General features: G+C 41.4%; 1 protein-coding gene across 9 annotated transcripts in view; it reads left to right on the top strand.

Moving 5' to 3' along the window:
* The window catches only part of LOC139621274 (adhesion G protein-coupled receptor L3), a 205,386-nt gene that overhangs the window by 5,580 nt on the left and 178,592 nt on the right, over nt 1–21,214 (top strand). For all 9 annotated transcript variants that reach the window (XM_071477567.1, XM_071477568.1, XM_071477570.1 and 6 more), the window contains exon 2: nt 17,448–17,533. The gene's annotated coding sequence lies outside the window, so the exon portion shown is untranslated. The remainder of the gene's footprint in view (nt 1–17,447; nt 17,534–21,214) is intronic.

Below are 21,214 nucleotides of genomic sequence, written 5' to 3'. Positions count from 1 at the left end.
CCCACTGCTACAGTGAGGGCCTACGTTTTTCTAAGGTCCCAAAGACCACAGTTATCATGCTGTTAGGATTGAGACAGGTCAGTACACGGGGGTCCTTTCTTTGGCAGGAATGTCACAAAGGAAGAAAAGCAAAAGCTGAAAGTGAAAAAGAAAGCATATGGCTGAGGAAAGGTCCTCAAGGTCTGTGCCTCTCAACACTTTAGCAGCCCTGTCTCATAAAGACCCTGGACACAAAGGTTTTGACACAAGCTTTCACAAACCCCTGAACACTAAACTGCAGGAAATGGTTTTACAGTTGAGAGCTGATGCTTGATGGAAAGAACAGACAATTAGTTTCTTGATTCTGTGTAGCTCTGTGAATGACCCCGATGTTTGGGTGCATTTTAAGTGTAAACTCTAAAGAAATCAGTAGATAACACGATGAAAAGTTCCTTTTAAACTTGAGTGGGTTGCTAGAAATAGAGTACATATTGAAACCTTTGAATATTTAAGGTCCACAGGCTTGAGCTCAGCTTTTTCTTTGTGGAAGGATTTGAGTGTTTGGCATCAATAGTTTTTGTGTGTTTATCACAGCTCTGCATCTAACATCAAAACATAAAAGCTGGGTTTTGATATCTATAAAATAGAAAGTACAAATGCACCCTGATATTTGTGATACAAAAAAACCAAAAACATACTGCTGCAATAATCTGAGAAGTTTGAAAAGGCAATCACAGCTATCTGTGAAATACTGAGTGCAAGAAAAATCATCACTGTCTGTTCATCTCTCATTTGGTGCCCAACCTTTGTTTCCAAAGTACGCCTATTATTTACCAGCATGATGATGGGGATTATCAAATTAATTCCAACCCCTTTCTCTGTGGCTGGTTTACAACCAAAAAAAAGTGGTTAGGATGAGACAGAAAGGCTGTGTGGGGTATTGATGAGCCTCTTTAAATCACTAACGGATTTGCGGGGGATTTTATAGCACTCCAGTGAGTCTGTAGTGCGTTGAGGATAGGGTGAGGTCATGGAAATATTTCACTGGCTCTATCTCTTTGACTTGTAATCCTGACGATGAATAGGAATACAAGCGTGGATTTAGGCAAGGATGTTACATTGTGTGGAAGTGGGAGATAAGATCATTGGTTGACCATGAAATCAGTTTGGGCTACTGTTGCCTTCACAGAACAGGGTACACAAAGCCTCGGCTGTGTTTTGAATTCCACTCGCACGCCTCTGTAATTTGTGCATTCAGTTTTAATAAAGGCCTGCAAGGCTGGGGTGTTGACAAGCTCAAGTGTGTACATTGCCATGACCAGTGACAGTGTGCTTTAAAAAAAAATCTTAAGTTTTAGATTGCAGTTTTAATTATCTGCAAGCAAACCCTCCACCCTTAATTTGACACTTAGTGCAGTTGTTCCTAGGGGGGTCAAAACACTTCACAGGGACATTTAACACTGAACAGCTTCTGCAGGCAGAGATACATGAGAGTGCAAAGAATTAACTAGCTTGTGCAGACGCAGATGTGTTCATTTTATGAATGGAGATGCCATTTTTGTATTACAGCACAGGTTCTCATTCTATTCTTACAGGCTCTGCTCCGACCAGTGATCAGTGTTAAAATCAGTTTCTCTGATTAAATTATATCTGTTTTTTTTTTTTTGTGTATCCAAAAAAACAGTTTGTTAACATTAACATTGTTAACACAATCTCCGCTAAACTGACCCAAGGAAAATGACATTTTAAGAGTGAAATGGATGCTTTCTCAGCTGGAGTCCAGATATGGAGCAAAAATGTCAACTTAGCATTTAAAACAATCCAAGCCGCTCTTATGACCCTGTTGGTGGTGTTAAAAGGTATCCAAAAGCTATCAAAGTGACAAAGCCTGACGGAGCTGCAGTATATCAACCTCTTTACTACTCTGTAAAATCTGATGCATTTGTCTATGTGCATTTTACAGTATGACACCAATTTTTTTGCAACAATATTGATGGCTTTCCTTTGTGCTGAGCATTTTTTTTTTCCCCCCCTGTGAACTTTAGACCAGTGAAGAGGATTCAAACAAAGATGCAATGCTTCTCTGTAACCGAAGCTCTAAAAGAAGTTAATTTATGGCCTGTTTGGGAGGCAGGTTTGGGCTTGAATACATAATAAGGTAGTGCACCTGCAGCCGCATACAAATGAATGGAAATGACGGTTAGTATTTACGCCTCCCTAAACCATTGGGACCTCCTGATCTGACCACTAATTGGCCAGCAAAGAGAAATGAAGATAGCTTCCTTGTTCACAGGCTGCTGTATCTGCAAATATCAAGTGCAGGTTTGCGCATAGACCCAGCCTTAGCAGTCGTCAAAAATGTGCACCGTCAACCACAGTAAAGCAATAGAGGAATGTTCTTTACAGTCAAATGGTCTTATAAATTCATATTTAGGGCTGTTAAAATAATCAAATTAGGCAGATGAAACCAAAAATTGATGCAGAATAAACCTTTCAGTCATGCCAAAACAATTTCCTGTAGAATTTGTTGATTTAATGTACTGTTGCTGCTCAGCATGGACGGCTTGTTAGACAACGGACTCCTAGGTGCATCATGCTAAGACCACCCCACCCCTCCTACATAGATGCAAGATCCCCAGACTGAAAGGCTCACAAAAGATCTACACACAACGTAACTTCAATGTTTAGATTGATTTGTCTCTTTGCGGTCATTTTGCATCCCTTTGTAGTTGTATTGTGTTGCTTTGTAGCTGTTTAGCGTCTCTTTGTAGTTGTTTGTCTCTTTATTGTCTTTATAGCCATTTGTGCCACTCGTTTGTCTCTTTGTATTTGCTTTGCATCTTTTTGTCAACACTGTGCATCTCTTTGAGGTCCTTTTGTGTCCTTTTGTATCCCTGTGTGGTCATTTCAGTGCCTTTCCAACAAGAAACATTAACTATGTTTTAAAACAGGCCCATGACCCTTTCGGCCTAAACAGTAATCTATCCACGTTCTTCAGTTGTTTTACATCATCAAAAATGTGCTGGCCCACTAATAGGGTTTCATTGTTATTTGTGGATAGATATTCCATCGCAGAATTTTTCATTCATGCTGAAAGTATCAGCCCTCCAGTTCAAATGAAACACAAAGCAAGAATCCCTTGCAGAAATGTTGATTACAGTATCAGAATGTTTTTAAATTAAAATACCTTTTCCTCATTCATACTTGATACAGTTTACAGAGGGGAAAAGTATTTTTCCAGTCACACAATTAAAATATTTTCATAGAGGTGGAAAGTTCCACAATGAAGGATTTATGCTCCTACCATGTGAGGCCTTTTTGTCTTCTTCTTGATTAAGAGAAGGCGTGTTTGTCATGCATTAAGCCAGGGTGTATTCGTGGGGTTGATCAGAATGTGATTCCTCTTGTGACTTCAAAATATATTGCAGCATTTCAGCATCTCTCTCTGTGCTTGTGACTTAGACCAAATTGATTTTCTTAATCGATAAGATAGGATTGGATTTAGGAGTGTGGGAGTGGGGGGTGGGATCTGGCAGGAAGCACTGCCTCAGCCAGCAGGCTCCTCAAGAGTAGTCCCTTGTTCGTTCCCGTCTTTATCAGCATCTGTTCACAGGGAGCGATGCATTTTAAATCTTGCCGCTTTGTACACCTGCTATCCTGCTTCATCTCAGGTTGGTATAATGACAGCAGAACTGTGTATACACTGGCAAATATAAACTTCCCTGCCAGCCCTTTGTCACCTCTGGAATGGAGATGACTGAATTGATGCACCGCCCCAGTGGAGCAAAACCGTTTAAATGACAACACATTTTTGTCTCACCTTGAACTTAATTGACTGCCTGAAAGCCGGCGTTTGAAAAGTGCTGACAGAATGACTTCTCTTGCTGTTCAGAAACAGTAGCTATTGACAGAGTCTGTTCTGAGTTGTTTTCAGACTGCTCTTGCACCTGCATGCATCTGTATACCACATATATAAGTCAGGATGCATGCTGTATTCATAAAGCAGAAGGCATTATGGATGGTTCATGTATTATTCCTAATAGGCTTAATGTCTGTATGCATTAGTATGTACTGCATTTCTGCAGGGAGGAGAAGTGGCAGATGTGGCCCTTACTAGTCAAGGGGGGATTAAAATACATGGATCATTATTTAGTCACAGTTCTTGCAGGTTGGCTTTAGGAATGGAAATATCTAATTTTTACTCCCATTTCAGTTAGTTTAGTTACCAGAAGCAGTTGTTAACAAGGCACCTGATGACAAGTAGGTTGATGACCCAAGTGTCCACCAGTGTCTCTGTCAGTCTTGACAGCTCAAGGACTGGGTAGCAGTTATGCTGTCACAGGGACAGACCAGCCCCCCCCCCCCCCCCCCCCCCCCCCCCCCACCAAATCCCATCCACTTGTACATTGGTCTTGCCTGTGACGCTGAGCCGCCATGGCGCAATGGTGGCAACTGTGGGATTTCTTAGAGGGGAGCCACAAGACTGTAATCAGTCATTATGTCAGAGGCGAGCCCCATGAGCCCCGCTGCAGCTCATTCAGCCAAATAATAAGCAGCCGATAACAGCGCCGGCGTGCAGGCAGGAACAGAGGCCCCACAGGCGAGGAGCTGGAAGACGGGGGGCCTTTTCCTCTTGTCTGTCTACGCGGGGACGTCACCTTGGTTCAAGGGCTGGATCGAGCGTCTGATACTCAAAATTTTGCCTGTTGTTCAGAGCTCTTCCTTCTGTTAAGGGCAAACACACCTTGAATGTGTGGCATCAGTTGAGAAAATTGAACGTATCTTTCATTGCACTTCATTTTTTTTTGTTTCATGATCATGAGATTATCTTAGACAATACAGCTCAGGTAGCACTATAGCAAATGCTAAACATTGACCCCCAGATATGGCTCCTGAAAAGACTGTGGAAATCTTATACATGTTTGTTTTATGTGTAACTCTTTAATTAAGTTCTGTTTCAGGAGTCTCTGATACATTTTTTTAAATTATTTGTTCATATGATAAGATTTTGCCGTTTTTTTAGTTCCTTTTTCACCAATATGAAGGTTGGTGGATTGTGGAAACAACAAGGAAAACAATGAAAATATGTCCCTGACTTCATTCTATCTCTTGCAAAGTCTGATATATCCTTTACTCTATAACAATATTACAATACTATCATAAATCAAACCAAAAATTTCCTGATGCAGAGAGATCTGAATAAGCTTGGTTTCAGCATTTCTATAGACATTCTTGCACTATTAAATCATTAAAATACCACCACAAGACTGCTGACAATGTGATATTGACCAAAGAAAACAGCCCCCTCCCCCTAATAAGCCCCACTCTTTTCCCCTCCGCCCTCATGGAGTTTTGTCATTCCATAACAAGGGTCATAGTCTCCCATTGTCTCACTATAGCATTCCTCAGCATGGTAGTATTGACTGGTTTTGCTGGGTGAGTGGTGCCATATAACATCCATACATCATTGGCAGGACAGAATGACAGACAGTGAGAGTTGAGATGTCAGATCCTCTTCTCCAGGCAACTGACATCCACTCCCTTCCTGTTCTCCACAGTGATACTCTATCTTCTGACAGAGACTGCATTGATAGTTGCAGTCTCCTGCTTCCGCATCTCAGCAGTCCACTTGACAAGCTCATGATATAAATTTTCTTATGGTGGATCGCGCAGGAATAATTCTGCTCCCAATTAATGTTTTTTTTTTTTTTTTAAGGTTCTCAAGCAGCTCAGAACACACAGTCATTGACTGCCACAGTATAATTGGTTCACTACTGTATTCATGCAAAGATTGATAGCTAGATTAATCTCATCAAAATGTTAAGCTTTTATAATCTTCTCATGGACCCCTTTTACCTTCTCATACATAATAAATGTTGCTAAAAGTCAGACCGACACAGGGCATGTAGCTTAACACAGTAGCATACTAGTTCCACTTGGAAAATATGAAACTACAGCGTGCCACCAGACAATGAGCTCACTCAGGTCAGTGTAGGGCAACCCTTTATGGAATTTCTGCCCATAATCATTAATAAGGTAGGTGTAGTTATAGCCTTGGAAGTCATCAGTGGAATGCTGGAGTTAAGCAGATATTTGTAATCTAGTTTCATTATACCTGTGCAAGCAGTTCCTCTTTCTTAGTGTATTTGTTCTATTTTCTGTAAATATCATGTTGTATACAATCTCTATTAGTGAACAACAACAGTATTGACAACAAGGATTGCCTTGCTCTACTATTTCTTATTGGCTCAGTCTCTACTGAGAAGTATCAAAAGCAGTAGAGGAACAATCCACCGCTTTTGACAGCTGCCGACCATTTAGCAGGGGTTCTTTTGTCACTCATGAGTACTTTAAAAAGGTTAGGCTCCTGTAATCTTGTTTATGTTTTTGGTCAGTAGTAAGCCCCCCTAAGCCAGCTTTGTGTCAAACACAGCTGGAAAGGCCTTTACAATTTCACCGGAGCAGAAATAATTGGTCCAGCAGCTTGGATGCAGCCATGACACACAGGTAATTTGCTAATTTCTGTCTCTCAGCTGGTGTTATCAGCGCAGGAAGCTGCAGTTTTCAGAAAGTGTGTAAAAATGATTTATGCTCTTCATGTTGCTTTGGTAGAAATGGAAATTAAGTGGGGTGAACAAGGCTTTGATTTGGTTTTTGGGCCAGTAGCGGCAGTCATAATTTCCTATTGTTTGATTGTATCTTTAAGTGGGAATATCAAATTGTGATAGAAAAATAATTAAACATGAACCCCTTAAAAGTTCAGTATCTTAATCTATTTCTCCTTTGTTTCCTTTTGTATAGCAAACAAACTGTATATGCTCATTTAGTGAATTGAGCAGTTATTGATAACCCAACCCATGTACATGATGCCATAACAGTCCCAAGAGGCACCTTTTCCCCTAAATTTAGCACTGATGGCTTTGATTAGGCCACCTACAGCTGATGGGGAAATTTGGATTGGAAAGTCCGTTGAAGCCACTTTTAATTATACTGGCAGTAAAGGATGAAATTGAGCAGGAATGAAGTGCTTTTTTGTGCATTGATTTTTTTCTCTGCATCTGTGCACGCACTGGAGAGAGGGAGAGACAATTGTAACCTCCATCGCTGCACTGCAGACAAACAACAAGGGGTCCATGCTTGGCCCTTTTTTCTGCTTTCTTTTCAATACAATGAGAGCATGTACATCAAACCATCCTTCTCATCTAATTAGGAAATGCCATTGAATGGAATATGAACTCAGGCAGGTCTGGACTGAGGCCACGCAGACACTTTACCTTGAAAGAGTTTGGATGGTTTTTGTAATCTGTTTTGACATCTGACAAACTTTGACCAACCTTTGGTGTGGATTTTTGTAACTTGGATGACAAGGTGTGGCAAGACTTGTGGATTGACCCTTTAAGATCTTCATACAGATTTTCCATAGGGATTTATTCCCATTTCAGGTGCTGTTTCTCGTGATCTTAAGCCTCTATTCCGGCAGAATCTTTTCTCACCTGGGTATCAGGAGAGTGACTGCCACCTTGATTGCCCTCAGGTCCCTGCAGGATTCCTGTCCGACTCGGCAACCTCAAATGGCACTGGACTATAAAAAGATCAGTTACTTTGGAAACAGATGACAGCCTGGCTTTTGTTTGCTTGTTTTCAGATGATGCTTCTTCCTTTTTTCTTGAGAACTTACCCTGACCGATAGCTTTGCACAGTCACACCAGCAGATGCGACAATTCGTCATGCATAAGAAACCCCACTCCGGCAGCCATCTGTCTACTTGTGTCTGTTACCATGCACCGTCGGTTTGTTTTCAAATACCCATATACAATTTTAATGGCATGAAAAATATGCTGAACCAATCCTATGACCTCTGAACCTCATTCTAAAATCTCATTTGTGACCTATACATGACCCAGGTAACAGAAACCAGAAAATATGCTGACTGTCACCATGTAAAGGTTCTGAGACTTGTGGAAAGGGTTGCTATTTGGTGTCCTGCTATACTGTTACCTCCACTGGATAGCTGTAATGAATTATTGTGCCCAGTTAAAATGAAATTCAACTCCCCTTGACCTGATTCCTAGATGACTGAACAAAAACAACATACCATAACAGGTAAAAAGCAAGGAGGTCAGAGGAATCACTTTCCAGAGCCGTTAATCTGGAAACTGATAACCAAATTCACCAGCAATTTTTCTGTTTCACCAAGTCAACTGACAATTTGAAACCTAGAGCGTACCAAAAAGAATACATAAACACAATGGAATAAGATGTAAAATTTGACCAGGCCTGCCAGATGCCTTGCAAGATGAGAGCGTCAGTCTTGGTCATTTCTGCAAAAACCCTTTTTCTGATGCCCAGTGCTTACCATTTTAAAATTCTTGCTCTCTGGCATATCTGAGCATGCCAGCTATAATATGGTTAAGGTTAGGGAAAGACTAGTTGAGGGCATAGGGCATGATAAGCGTTAGGCAATTACAAACTTTGGGTTTGGTTTAGGGAAATGATATTGTCGGTGGTAGGTCTGTGACTGGAGGTGAACTTCTTTCACAATCAGACATACTATACGCCCATCCACTGCCCCTCAACCTTGTACTCCACCTTGCTCCTGAAAGGCTACACTGCTTCCTGCATTGGCACCTACGATGGCCATAATTCATAAGATAGTTTTGTTAATGACTCTGCTGTTGTTGTCCTTTCAAACATACTAATTAGATAATAACAGCAAAATTGTGGTGGGGATATGCTAGGTGCTTCAAAGATTTGGGTTTACATATATGCAGCTACCCTTTCAGTGGAACACTGAGCATTGATGACGACAGCACAGTGCTGCTCACTATTATGATTGCTTCTGGTTTCTTCCCCCACCTCCACCTCACTTTCTTTCCCTTACATGGTCGTTCAGATGACTAAATTTGACATTTCTGGTGGCAGTCTGATGTGGGAGGTGGGATTTTGGGGGGCTTTACAGGTGCTTTCAGAGTGTAGCATAAAGAATATCCATACCTCGTTCTGTACTGCCAGTAAAATGCACGTAACATAGAACATCCAAGCTTTTCATTTCTCCTTTTTTCTATGCACGCCCTTTCTTGTAATTAATAGCATAAACACTTTTTTTTTTTTTCCTTCACAGTGGCCATTCATTAACAAGGTAAGCTACTGCTTCTTACTCCATCCATTCATGTCAGTCACATTTGCTCATTGTATGCGACCTGATGAGAGTATGGCCCTTATCTCTGGCTGCACCCAAGAAAAGAAACGAACACCTTTCCACAGCCCATATTGTAACATTAAAGCAGTCGATGGCCACGCGCTATCACATCAGCCCCTAGCATGAATTAATGCATTGCAGGCTTTCAGTGATAGAAAGATGTCTATCATCCTTTGCTGGGCTTTTTCTCTCCTCAGGGCTACATGTTTAATATAACTCTACAAATGTGATTTAGTGGGCTGATAGCCTTGGGACTCAAGAGGTCACAGCTTCATAGACCTGTGGTGTGTAGTATATGGCAACAATGTATGTAGGTTAGGGTTATCTTGCTGATGTTGGATAAGTTGTGGAACTAGATGTAGCATAAGAAATTCTTACAGATAAGGTGTGAATAGGGTGAGGGTTAGAGAACAATCACCAAGGCTTTCAGTTTCACCACGAAGGGCAACAAAAAAAAACATTGAGAATTTCTACATTATTTACACTATATCCTGCAGTTTCTTTCATCTGTGATTATTTCTTGCTTATCGCTTTGCAAATCCTGTATCTTTCCTGAAAGCATTCTCTCACAGAGCATCGAATTCATATGACGTGTTTTCCCTCAACTCTCATCCTACCCTGTCTATATTCATCCTCGATTCAATTACTTTTTGGTTTCAGCAGAGACTCGTTCTATACTATATTGCTCTCCGATGCGTGTTGCTACCCCACAGATTTATGTTGGAGCTGAAGGATGGCTGTCCAATTTTCTGCATGGATAGCAGTGCTGGTGGCATTGTGTGTGTTTTAAAAGCTCTTGTCGGATGTGCGTTAAGGACGTATGGACCACACAGCCATGTCATTTTTCAAGACACTGGCCATTTCTGTCACATCGTGCAATTAGCTTGTGTATTGCAGTGATTTGTCATGTTGGTTCTTTTAGTCTATCTAACACTGAGAGTCTGTGTATATATAGGTGTGTGCGTGCGTGCAATGGTATGCATTGGGCTGTATTTGAAACCATAATTCAAGCACTGCGTCTTCGTACTTAAATGACTCTGATTGCCAGAAAAAATGCTTTTTATCCCCACCTGTTATTAATTTCAGAGATAGTATAAAATTTTGCCACCTCAATGGTCACTTCATTCATCCTTGTAAATGAGGAATGTATGCTAAATTAGAAATTAGTCAAAGCTGTTACATTCGTTGTTTTTAATTTTGGCAGAATAACTGATGGTGGAAATTGGTTTTCCGTGATGGTGTAGAAAAGGGCAAATGAATATTTCTTCCTTCTGTGGCTTGTTTGCCTTGTTTGGTTTGGTACATACTGTGGATAAATGAAATACAAACAGGATTGTGCTACATTATCAGTATATTTCAAGTGTTTCCACGCTTGGCCAAAATAATGCTCTACTCTTCACCTATTACAAACCATAATTTCACATTAAACCCAATGTTTAGCCTCAGTGGTCAAAGTTATCTCCGAGGAACGAGTCAGTAGAAAATGTTGACAGCATAAATCCGTCACATACTGGTAGAGAGCTAGCCAGCATGGGGTCAGGCAGCCCATTACTGTGTAGATGCAGTTATAGTTATGTCTTTCTTTGTAGTCACTGTGAAAGGTTGATGTGCCCCCAGATGACCACCCCCTCCTCACAGGGGTCCTGCGATATCTCGGTTGTCTCCTTCTAGGCCTGAATGGGCACATTGTGCTGCTGCCCGCTTCTGCTCTGCAGACCACTAGGTCCTCCGCACACACCTGTCAAGCCATGTCCTTGGCGCCTTGGGTGCTGAGACACTCCAGAGCCCCCCTGCTGCACACATGGTTATTGAACCCTTGCACACCCACACACCACACTCACAAAAGCAGTCATATATGAACGAATAATCACGTGTGGTGACGCAGACCTATGGAAAGACACAGACATGTATACGCAGAGACATACACAATTCACATAAACAGAGCATGCATACCCTCACACACCTCAGCACACACACACAACACACACACACACACACACAAACATACTCAAAGACTTGAGTTTATTGGAAACACACTTCCCTCCCCTTGCCTGTGCCAAGGTTATATTCAGTCTGCAGGTCGGCTTCAGAATTCAGAAAGGGTCAAGTTGCATATTTGTCAGGTTGGGGAGGGCAAGGGCACAGGAGGTTGGCTGGGGTGCACATGGAAAGAGGACTGAGAAGTAAACTGTAACTCGATCCTTGTCTTCAATCAGTTGCAGATTTTCTGTTTTTGAGTTGAGGGGACTGTTGAGGGCTCACATAAAGCAAATATGTGTGGTTTATGTCAGGACTGAAATTAATTTAATCAACTACGATTTTACTGATTAGTTGTTTCAGAGATGAATAAGTCCATGTATTGCTTGACAGAAAACAACAATTGCAACAATTTTGATCAACCATTCATTGTTTGTTGAGAACAATTTGGTAAAAAAAAAATGCCACAAATTGTTTGTGGTAACAGCTCATGAAATGGGAATATTTGCTGGTTTGCTCTTAGCCCTCTGATAGTAAAATGAATATTTTTGGATTATGGGAAAAAAAGAAAAAAAAGAAAAAACAAAAACATCTGAAAATCTCATTTTGGGATGTGGGGAGTTATTACAAGCATTTTGTGTTATTCTCCTACATTTTACAGGCCAAACTGGTATTATATTTGACAAAAGAATTGGCACATTGATCAATAATGAAAATAATCATGTGTTGCACCCCTGAATCATTGGAACTGATGTTATCAAATAAAAATAACAAAGGTTTTTAGGTTGCAGCTTCTCCAATATGAGAATTTGTAGCTTTTCACAGTTGTCTATCATTATACTCCAAATCCCTTTGAGTCAAAATAAGCAGTTAGAAGACAACACCCCAGGAGCTCTGAGTGCTTCTTCTCAGACAATTAATGGACTGAATAACTGCTTGATTAGTCAGATAAATATTTGATAGATGATTTAAGAATCAAAATAAATTTGTTTACATCAAATCAGTGTCAAAAAGGCATTCTCATTATTGACAGTTTTCCAGCACTGTATATCCCATGACCCATTGAAGGTAATCCTCTTTTTTGTTATTCTGCAGCATCTCATCCCAGGCACATCCTCTATGTCTCTCTCTCATAGCCTTGGCCGTTAACCCTTCACAGAACAAATGTGCCTCTCCGCGTGGCGTTATTATCAAAGTAAAATGCTAAATGGCTGATTGTTCATGCACACAACGTGCACCCTCGTGAAGGACCTATAGTGTCAAGTCCCACTTGTGTCACCCATACAATTTTCCCCTCTATTGACTTTTATGTTCTCCTGCAAGGTTGGTCATCGTGTTGGGAATATGTATGTATTCCAAATAAAGACAGGCTTGATTATCATAATGATATTCCCGTGCTACGGTAAACATCTCTGTGCCCCCAGCAGAGGAGAAAATTGCTGTGTGAATGTATGGCATTTTGACAACTTTTTTTTGACGATACATTTCATGCATTTAGTATTGGGCGTGATAAACATAAAGCCTTTTAAGTATTGGCTTTGAGCTTGGATTGCTGGTGAGATCACGTGATAACAGAAATCCCGTTCTGGCTGGAAAAGCAATCTAAGGCCTGAGGACTACAAAAACATGATATTTACATAAATATTCAAACACATGAGCTCGCATACACCCACGTATAAAAATTTAAAAAGGAGGTGTGTACCACTTTAGCTGAATGCATTATTCTGGAGGCGGTGTGTCTTCATCACTTCTATCTTTTTTAATCTTTCCACAGACACAGACAAATGGACACAAACAAGAACACATACTTCCAATACACAGTAACCTACAGACTCATATCCCAGTTCATCCCTTTCCAATTAAGGCCAATTAGGGCCTGTGTATGAGGGAGTCATCCGGGGATGTACTGTAGTGTTCAGTTCTATATGTCCCTCATCACCTCTTCTCATTGGTATGCCAAGAGAGAGTGCAAGAGAGAAATAGGAAGTAGGGGGAAAAAATATAAAGATAATGAGAGAGGAGATGTAGGAAGAAAGATGAGGAAAGGAAGAGAAGGAAAGAATCCACAACACAAGACAAGTGGCCACTGAGAAAGTGAAGAGGCAGTGATTTAGAGTGAGACTAAAGAATGAGGAAGCAGACACGTTACTATACATAATCCTCCTGCAGTTGCCAACAACCTCAGTCAATTGTTATCAGCTTCCTTGAATTTAATGTGACCCTTGGGGGTAGGGATGCTGCCCATGCATTATAAATGCTGCCCATTGACTCCAGTTGGTAAGCTTTTTCTCTGTTCCGAATGAGCGGCCCCTGACTGGCTATGATTACTTAACAGATAACAGCAGTGCAATATAATATGTTTAATTTACATTTCATGAGCCAAGGGCTGGTTTGCACTTAATATTTTGACGTGGTGATGGATTGTTCTCCTTTGCTGTCAGCTTTTCATGGTGTCGGTAGGATTTAAGCATTTATAAATATACGCTGAGTCTTCCTCACAGTGTGAGAGGTGTAATAGTTACATTTGGTGGAAGTCATGGCATGTTATACTAGAAGTGCAGTTTACCTGAGGGTGCAAGAGAAATCTTTATGGAGCCTGGTTATTTCTGTCTCAGAGAGCAGCTCATTTTAAAGTCTGTATAATCTATGAAATAGCTGTGAGTAGATGAATAAGTACTCACAGCGTATATTGCATACTTCACACAGGAGTATGTAGGTTACACAAGGCTAGCTCTGCTTGTAAAAGATGCCACCATTTCAATACATTTCTCTCTTCATTAGCCATATCTCCTTTGCCTTTGGCCTCAGCATGCATAGGCCAGCTTGTCAGTTACAGTGTCACAACCACAGGGTCATTTAATTTAGAGCCCTGCTCCGCCGATTAGGGCTTTTGTTGTGAGCAGCCGTGACTACTGTAACACGGGTGTTTGGGTCAGCGATGGGCACAATAGCTTAGTTACTCTCGCTGACGTCCTCACTATTGCCTCTCCCCTTCTTTCTCAGCACATTTTCCACTTGGCTGATAAAATAAGCCAGTCTTTGATGAGCTTTCGGCAGGCCATGGTGCTGTGCCTCAGTAAATGCTTTTATAGAGACACACCACAGGCTGTCAACTTGGATCAGTCATACAGCGGCTGCATGCGTCCAGTGCTTTCTCATATGTTCTTTTGTCTCCTGATAGCAGGGTTTTCTGCCACACAATGATAATCTGGTGCTAGAGCTGCTGATGAATTTCAAGAATGTCCACAAACTACAATATGGAACTTTTCGCCTTGAGGCAGAAGGTTATTGTTCGTCCCGACCTGTTTGTCTTCAGTGGGTTAAATTCACACCCCAGTTCCTTTCATCATGATCAGTTGTCTATGTTGTCTGTCTATATATATATATATATATATATATATATATAGCTTTTCATTTGTTTATTTCTTTGAAGGAAATGCTAGTCAGCTGCTACACTGTAGAAAGACCATATACAAGAGAAAGATTGTTATTACACATCAGCTTTCCTCTCACGCTTTATTTTCAATGCTTTTTTTTTTGTTTTGCTCAAACGAGCATTATAAAGCATGATGAAACTCCGTCATGGGAGAAAAGCATTGTTACACCCAACATTACTGTCGGGCGTGGTCAGAAATATGGTCTGCCGCGCTTGTGACCACACTCAGCGGTGATATCCAGCACACTGTTCCACAATGAATCACTTTTGGGGTGTGAAATCAAATTTGGGTGTAAGTTCATGGCGGTGACGGCAGGATAGTCAGGCTGTGTTTCATCACTTCGTAATTTAGAAAACACTCCGAGCACCATGGGAACTAAAACAACAGAGTGCAGTGGATAATGTGTGGAAGAAAAGGGCCAAAGAGGCTCTTCTAGGACATTTTGTGTGTGTGTGTGTGTGTGTGTGTGTTAATGCAGTAAAATTGCTACAGACCTATTGGACTCATGCATTTCAGCAATGGGGAATGATTCACTTACAGATATGAGGTGGTCCTGGCTAGCTTACTTGGCAGACCAACAAAAATCTTTTACATCACTTTCTGCTCTGAAATACCGACCAGTTGCAGACCCTCAGCAGTCAGTGAAAAGTTAATAGCATGATGTAAAAGCAGAGATTGACATCTCTCAGTTTTCTCTCAGAGCCTTATGCCTTTCCTTAACATAACAGAATAAAACAGATGTTTGGTTGGTACAATAGACACAACTTATATTTGAAGTGACAGAAAATAATCACAATTTCAATTGCAACTATAATATAGCTCAGAAAAACAACACAAGCCGGAGGAACTCCAGTTTTAGCCTTATTAATAAGCATCTTGGCATGAATAAGCAGCTTTCTCGCACAGTGTCATGTTGGGTCATCCATGCCTTGTACTTCAGAGAAATTGCATATCTTTGGAAGGAACATACTAGTAGTAATGGTACAAGATTGCCTTAGGTGCCTGGAACTGCCTGGTATGCATTTCTCTGGTCCAAGCCCCTTTGAAGATATTTGGGAAGCTTCAGTTCCCTACTAATGCCAGTACTTGAACAGCAATGATTATAAAAGAGCCGGTTTGAACTTGGCTTTGATAGTGTCTCTGCTCAGTGAGGACGACAAGCAGCGAAAATGTAAAAATCCAAGATCTGTACAATTGCTGTCATTAGAAAGTTAGGTCTGAATATAAACAGGATCCAGTATAAACAGATCATGAAAGCCAACTACGGCCCATTAACCTGTCCGAGATGTAATTTTTATTTCCTGTTGTCTGTGAACTCTCACTCCTTTTGTGCAACAGTTTGCGCTCAGGATTGTTACAATATGGTGCGATCGTGTTCCTTTCCAAACACTTCCAGGCCTGCTAAATGACTGGCAGATGCTCTGTTGACCAAACTAGCTTCAGCAGTTCAGCTGAGTCGACCTATGGCATCTGCTTCCTCTGCCAAAGTCTCAAATTTGATCAAACATAATGAACAGCAGATTTGATGAAGCACGGCCCCAGCGCTTGTTTCGAAGCCAAGATCGGTGGGCCGTTGTACCCAGATGATATTTAGAAGTTTGGCAATATAATCAAGTTTTTTTTTTTTTCCCCTTTTGTAGCATCAACTTGGAAAGAAATTTTTGATGAGTTACATACATTAAACCTGATGGCAGCTACAAACAGAATGCATGTATTTATTATTGAAAGCTTGTGCCAATGCTTTTTTAAAATATATGTTGACATGTGACAGACAACTCAAAAATAGCTTGTAAAAAAAAAAAAGTTTTTAATTCTCTCAAATCCAATATCTACCTCATTTGCATAGTAAACACAGTACTACTGATTAATCCTTTTTAATTTTGGCTTATTATTCAAGACCGTAACCTGCAACAGACACCTCAATTACAGAAGTGCTGGAGCTCATCACGTTTATTATTGCAGGTGAGATTTAATTAGAAATCATGTAAAGATAGTTTGCATCACAATAAGGTGAGGGACTAAGGTGACATGTTTTTCAGCACCGCAGGTAAAAGAAGAAACACTCTTTTCCCTCTGCGAAACCGCACGTTTCCCATTAATTCAGCCATAATTAAACTTAACCACTTCACTGTGCACGCTTCTATCAGCCCAGCTTAGGTTTAGATGGAATATTATTGGAGTTAAAATGTAATGAGCAGAGCGGCATGGAGGCTAAAAGACAGAAAGTGGCATGTGTGAAAGATGGATTGAAACAAAGGCTAACAGGCAGAGCAGGAGGGCAAAATGTGCACGACTGGAAAACGAGACGGCGCAAAAGGTGACTGAGGGAGGCAGCCATCAAAATGCTAATGTTGTATGGGATATTTACTGCGGAGTGTTAATGCAGTTTAAAACAGGCTCTTTGTCCTGCAGCCCATCACCAAGCCCCTGTTGGGCCCTAATAAATCAGCCATTAAAAGCTGATGTGACCTGAATAGCACTTCATACAGCGGCAATCCAGCTCTATCACAAGTGTGCGAAGCAGACAACAGCTGAAAAATTTATGAAGATGCCACTTAATAATGGTCGTCCCAGAAGAGACCCAAATATAGAGTTTGTGTGTGAGGTGACTGTGATAAACTAACAAACACTTCAGGCGTTAAAAAGTGATTCCAGTAGTTTTTTTTGTGTGTTTTTCTAAATAAATCTTAAATCTTGCACAGACCTGTTAACAGTGACTTAAAGCCACGCTGGCAGACATTAAAAGTTCCTGCTGCTGGACTGTTTAATTATGTCCCCTGTCACCTATTTTGACAGAATGAGTGTTGCCTGGTTTCTCTCTCCTAACTTGCTTCCTCTCTGCGTTTCCCCTCCAGGACAGAACATGGTTTTATTATCTGGCATGTGATACGCCGGATTTGTGAGGACAGCACTCAAGAATCACTCACCTTCTCACATCAAGGTATTGTACACTTTTATCACCGTTCCTGGCAGCGTCAGTTCTGACAAACCGAGCTGAAAATGTCTCATTACAAGTCATGAATACGCAGGAGATCCCAGATGAAGAACATAAGCAGCCCCCCCCCCCCCCCCCCCCCCAAAAAAAAAAAACACTGCACACTGTGCAGTACTGAAAAACTGTTCATGTGGGCCTTGTTCTTTGTGTGCAATAGGATGTTTATGAAAATGACTCAGGAAGGGTACTCATCTTCATATGCAAATCTGTGGGACAACACTGGTAAGCCTTTAATTTTTGCCACCAGTGACGAGGAGAGCTTCTTTTTTTTTTTTTTTTTGGTTGGTAACCATACATATCTACCGAGCATGTTTGGATTTCATTCCCAGATGCAAATGATGTTTTCAGTGTAATCATGCAAAAGCGCAGCTGGCTTCCATTCCTCCACGCCCCGCGTCTCTTGTTCCCTGCTCATCTCCCATCCCCACCCTCCACCCCGCAACCTCCGAAAACCTTCACGCACCGAGCTCTGCCTCCTCTCCCCGTCTGCTCGTCATTGTTGTCTTCCACAGCTCTGTTTACTCTCTGCCTCTCCTACTTATCTTTTTTTTCCCCCTCCGTCTCTTGCTCACTTGTCATGCCAGCTAAAGCCCTCCCCTCCTCATCCCATCGACACACACACACACACACACCGCCACCACCTCCACCAACCCTCCCTATACTGAAAGGAGCCACTAGATTTGCTGCCTCCCGTGGTGAGGCTGGATTGAATTCAATTAGGGAGATTGTTTGCCCTCCAGAGTTTACTGGTGGGCTCTGTGGATGATAGGTTTGCCTGCCGACATCCCCACTCACTCACTCACACACACACACACACACACACACACAAACATACCCTGCTACATCCATCTAGCCTGTTTCCTCTCCATCTGACTCAATGCCTCCACCCCTCCTTTCCTCTTTTCCTAACTACTTCCTTGCGGCAGTGCATATTTTTTTTTTTTTTTTTGTGCATACATTGTTCACACATTTTGAAGCCCTGTTCATGTTTCTATGTTATTTTACGGCATTGTATTCAATAAGATCAAGGCATAACAACTGGCACTGTGGGAGAATGTGTCATATCGCCTTTTTGATACGGCCCCAGGGGCTCGTATTCTACATGTGACTGTTTCAGCAGGGTTGATGGGATGGGAGTTTTTCAGAGGAGAATAATTGGCAAATACATTTAAGATCAATCCCTGCAACTACACACACTTCCCAGGATAATCCCATTTTTTTTTATTATTATTAATTTGCCAGTTCGTTAGCACATCCAGCACAAAAGAAAGGACGGCAAAAGTTGCTGACGCAGAGTAATGGTCACATTAGTCGCAAGGTGAAAATAGAATTGTGCCGTCATTAGAATAACATTGAGAGCAGCGGGCGGTGGTTGTGCGTGGCGCTGGCTTGTGCTTTTCACATACGAAGTGTAAATCCGGTGCAGACATAATGGCCTCAGTCTCTATTCTGTGTAGCAACCCATTTCGGCGACTCGTCCTGCAGCCCGCTGCTTTCCTCCCGATGTCACGCTGTGTGACCGTGTACGGGTGCTTCTCAGAAATCAGATACTGTATTAGTGCTGAAAGATGTCAAATGAATTAGAAGCTGGGAATCGCTTGGATGATAAATATCCTAATGCACCCCGACGTGGAATTACGACCTTCATTTGATGCACCTTCTTTCCCCTAATTTGTGGTCACTTTGGATTAAATCCAGTCTACTTCAGGGGGATCATTTTGGGCGAAGGAATGCAAAAATACTCCTTGATTTGCAAGCACTATATTGTGTAATGGTAAAGAGAGAGAGTTCTTTAATTAAGATGTAAAGGATATTATATAGGCAAGATCTTTCATTTGAAATATCTAGAAACCTGATCAGCTACAGCACTTCTTTTCAGCTTTGTTGGAGAATATGAACCTCTGCACCCTCCTACAATGCTTTGCATACCCAACATGGTTGCCCATAGCATCGGCCATTCAAGTTAGTCTGACCATAATGGCCAGTGATGACATTACCCCTGCCAAGTTTTGGTTCTGTTATCTTAAAGCCCTGCCGTTTGTTTTCATAGTGTGATCCTGCCCAAACTGCTTGAAATGATGCAAAATAGGTCATTTGAATGGGAAGGGAGTGAAATCCTTTTGGCCGATGTCAGCAGTGTTCTTGAATTTGAATCCCATCCAGAGGTAGTTGACTTTGCGCGTCTTTGTTGTTGTTGACCGGTTACTTGGGCAACTGCGGTCAGCACCAAAGAAGCCTGGCTCAAGGGTACCAGCATCAGAAACCTTCTAAATGACCAAATTATTTAAAAGGCACACATTGCATTGATGTAGTGGATGTCTGGTAATGACAAATTTGTTGACCCTTTGTGCAAATTGCTGTTGTCAAGACAACCGCAACCTGCTGGAAATATATTTGCTCAGACATGTTTGTGGTCATTGTGTCTCAACAGGTGGGGAGTTCTTGTGAGAACACTCCTGCAGCTGCATAAAAACATCACTCAGTCATTTCATCATCACGTTTATACACGGAAACTGTGGTTGAAGGATGAATGTGGTGCAAAAATATGATGTGTTTATGTGCCAGATATTATCAAATTATCTAATTATGAAAGATTTTAACCTCAAGCAAAATCACATATATTCATATTCATTATTTGCTTTAAGAATCATTAAAAGCAGCATTTATTAGGTCATATGTGTATGGCTGCCTCTTTTTGAATAAATTAAAGGTAGATTCACACAACAGCACGCCACACAAAAACATACATTTCCTTTTGTTTTGTTCTGAACTTAGGCAGCTGTAACTTTAATTATTCAGTGTTGGTGAGCTCTTTAGGAGATATATTTATGTGTGTGTGTGTGTGTGTGTGTGTGTGTGTGTGTGTGTGTGTGTGTGGTGGGTCATGCTTGATCAGCAGCTGCTGTGTGTATACATATAGTAAACGTGTATGTATGTCTTCTTAATGTAGTGTTCACTGAGATACTGTGCATGTCCTCCCCCTCCACTTATTCCAATACAATATTCATGTCTTCAGTGGCTCTTCATCACTCTCCTGCACTGCATTATCATCATAAAAGCACTTTTTTTAACTGCATGCACCCATGCATTTTTAAATAGTGTATCTCCCTAAATAGATTTTAAAGCAGCTATTTGTAAGTTTTACTATTGCTACATAGCCAATGTTATCATTAACAGCTGTTTACTGAGAGTCTTGCCAAGAGCTTCAGCCATTGTTGCATTTAAAACAAGAGGTTATAATACGTCCTCTGAGCAGCGCTGTTTCTTCAGGGCAGGTACAGTGACTCACGATATCTGCTGAAGCCAGCATGCTAGCTTCAGTGAAGAGAAGAAGTGATAAGTGCCAAGGGTTAGAAGAGGAGGCCGATACTGGGGGGGGGGCAGCATGGCTCTGTCCAGAGTTAACAACGTCTGCTTAGCAGCACCTCTTCTCACCTCACTAATTAACACATATCTTCAGTTAAAATGGACAAAAACATTCGCAGTCAGGATGCTCCTACTTATGTGTTAATTAGTGAGCTTCAGCTGGTGGGCTGGTGAATTTCGTTCACTGTGAACACAGCCAGGCTAGCTGTATCCCCTTGTTTCCAGACTTGCTATAAGCTAAGCTGACCGCCCGTCGGCTGT

The sequence above is a fragment of the Trachinotus anak genome, unplaced genomic scaffold (assembly GCF_046630095.1).
Source record: "Trachinotus anak isolate AG129_WGS33_773 ecotype Australia unplaced genomic scaffold, CSIRO_AGI_Tana_v1 ptg000005l, whole genome shotgun sequence".
Lineage (NCBI taxonomy): Eukaryota > Metazoa > Chordata > Actinopteri > Carangiformes > Carangidae > Trachinotus > Trachinotus anak.
This window is presented reverse-complemented; position numbering and strand designations above follow the sequence as displayed.